Consider the following 2,640-nt stretch of genomic DNA (forward strand, 5'->3'; position numbering starts at 1 on the left):
TCTGCACTGGCTGTGGTCTCTGTTGCTGACACAACATCAGCATGGCTTTAGTTTTGAAAGGGCTCTGTGGGCTCCTTCATTTTCTATACTCAGGCCAAGGACTGGCTCTGCACTGTGTGGCTTCCAAGCAGTGTGTACAGTCCTGATAGAGCAGGTGAGTAAAGCACTAACTTGTTTTTATTGTCTCCTTTCTCCAAGATTATTCCCTTTCTTTAGCAGCACCATGGCACAGGTTGGTCTCTGCCATGGTTGTTTGTCAGGGGAGGGATGCTTGTCTTGGAAAATTGCTGTGGGCTGTTGCTAAGGGTAAGTTGTCTTTCCCTTTCTTCTTGTCATCTTGTGCCCCTGTCATTGAGGACTGTCCATTATATCCAAGGATGAAAATTTTTCAGCTTTTGTACTTAACTACTCTGACTTGTTCAGTGCACTCCAATCAGAAGCCTGAAACAGTGACAGTTTCTCTGAAACAGTGACTGCTGAAGTGTCTCTGAGGACACAGGCACCTGTTTCCTTGTCTGCTTTCTTGTATACCTGGGTGGCTAGAATTTTGTGGGTAAAGGCAATAGCTGAGTTGTCTGTTGACTTCAGAGCATGACTGGCATTCAGGGAATGAGCATCCATCTTGCCCCTGTTGCTCTGTGGAGGAACATGCAATTTTCAGAGGAGATACTAATGACATCTGAGTGACTAATGCTGTTGAAGGGAAGGCTAGGAAAAGTTCAAGGCTTAATCACTTATTTGGGCCTCAACAAACAGTGCACACAAGGAGCAGCATCGTGCTGTGAGAGTAAAGGATGAGCCTCTGCAAGAGGCTTGAGCTGTTTATGTTGTACAGTCATGGCCAAAGTGGAGATGGCACTTCCCACGTAGCAGTTCACAGGCAGTGTGCATTGACAGACTTGTCTGCTCAGGGTGACACTGTTTTCCTCCTGCTGTGGCAGCCTGGCAAAGCCCATCACAGGTTTGGGAGCTGGAATGTGGCTGTGCTCAGCTCCCAGGGATGAGTGATCCTGGCTAGAGCTGGTGGCAGGAAACCATGGCTGGGCTTGGTTCTCTGCTCACAGGAGGTGGATGTGCTGAGGAGCAGGTTTGTGTTTTATCTTCAAAGCTAAAATAGATTTGACTAAACAAATTTATTGAGAGGCCACCAGCAAACCATTTATTATAGTCTGGGCCTGTTTTGAATAAAGGTGCTGGCTCTGCTGGGGTTGCTGCCTGCCTTGAAGTGCTGAGGGAGAAGAACAGAGAACCCTTTTTTAGGATGCAAATGGTTTCAAGGGTTTTAGGTTTGCAATTGGGGGTGGGTTATTGGCAATAACCAAGGCAAGGGCTGCAGAGGGGCAGTTAATGAGGGAACAGCAGCCACATTTGGGTGCAGCTGTGGACATGCAGATCCTTAAGCCAAAGTCAAGCTTACATGTGATCAGCATGTGGGGAAAAGGGGACAAGCATGCACATGCCCTTTGCTTTTCCTGGTTGGGTTAACTTTGTAAGCATAAAAGTGCAGGGCAAGCTTTGAAGGGCATTTCAGCAGATTAAAGAAAACCTTGGAAGAGAATCAGTACCATGCAAACAACTAGCTGTGGTCCCAAGGGTCTGGCTGTCAGTTCCCAAAATAAGCTCTGAAAATGAATGTGAGAGCTTTCCTCTCCCTCCTCCTGTTACCAGCAGAGCAAGCTCAAGGGGAAAGAGAGCAGGATTAGAAAGTGAGATTTGCTCACTCATGACAGCAGCAGTCTGCCTGCTCTGCTTGCTGGTATGGCAGAAGGCAAGGCTGTTGCTTTGGCATGTTGGATTGGGAAAAGGAGGTGGAGGGAGAGCTGTGGTGTGGCCAGATGCTTCTGTTCATGGGCTTGGGGAAGAGTAGATTTGGTCCAAAAGAACTTGATGTAGCCTTCCTGTGGAGGAAACCAAGCTGGTCTGTGTTGCACTGTGATGTCATTAAAACTCCAGTAAGGAAAAATGTCTCCCTCTTTATTTTATAACTTCTTTGTGAGCCAGGGCCATCCCAGTACTATTTGTACAAGACTGTGGTAGTGATGAACTGTATGAGGCAGGCTGTGCAGAGACCTGCTCTGAGGGGAAGGCAAGCTGGTGTGCTAGCACAGCCTTAGGAGATGAAGGCTCATCTTTCATATCAAGGCTAAGCTGACATTGTATCTCTCCTGTCTGCTCAGGTTCTATTCTAACACATCCTTGGCACAGCATAGCAGAACTACCAATATTTCTATTAATTTTACTAAGCTTGCTTTTGTAACAGCAGCCAGCAATCTGCTTTCCAGACCTTCTTCCATCCCCTTCTCCATGGATCTAAAACTAAAAATTATCCAGGAGTTTCAAAAGAAGTTTGCTGGTGTCAAATTCAATCTCCTTCGCTTTAAAAAGGCTTTTCTTGAGAAGCTGAAAATGCTTCAGATGAGTTGTTTTCTGCTGTGCTGCTTCTCTGGTCTGAGTGCCAGTCAGGCACAGCCTCTTCAAAGCTGTTCAAGGTGCTGGCTGTAGCCTGCTGTTCCTGGGGTGACTGTTCCTTCTCTTGCTGGGGGCAGGGGAGATGCTATTTCTTGTTTGCTGATTTTGTGACCTTTTCCAATCAACTGAACATCAGTCTGGAAGCACACAAGGGGCCCGTGCTTCCTGCTC

The sequence above is a fragment of the Oenanthe melanoleuca genome, chromosome 12, assembly GCF_029582105.1.
Source record: "Oenanthe melanoleuca isolate GR-GAL-2019-014 chromosome 12, OMel1.0, whole genome shotgun sequence".
NCBI classification, from domain to species: Eukaryota; Metazoa; Chordata; class Aves; order Passeriformes; family Muscicapidae; genus Oenanthe; species Oenanthe melanoleuca.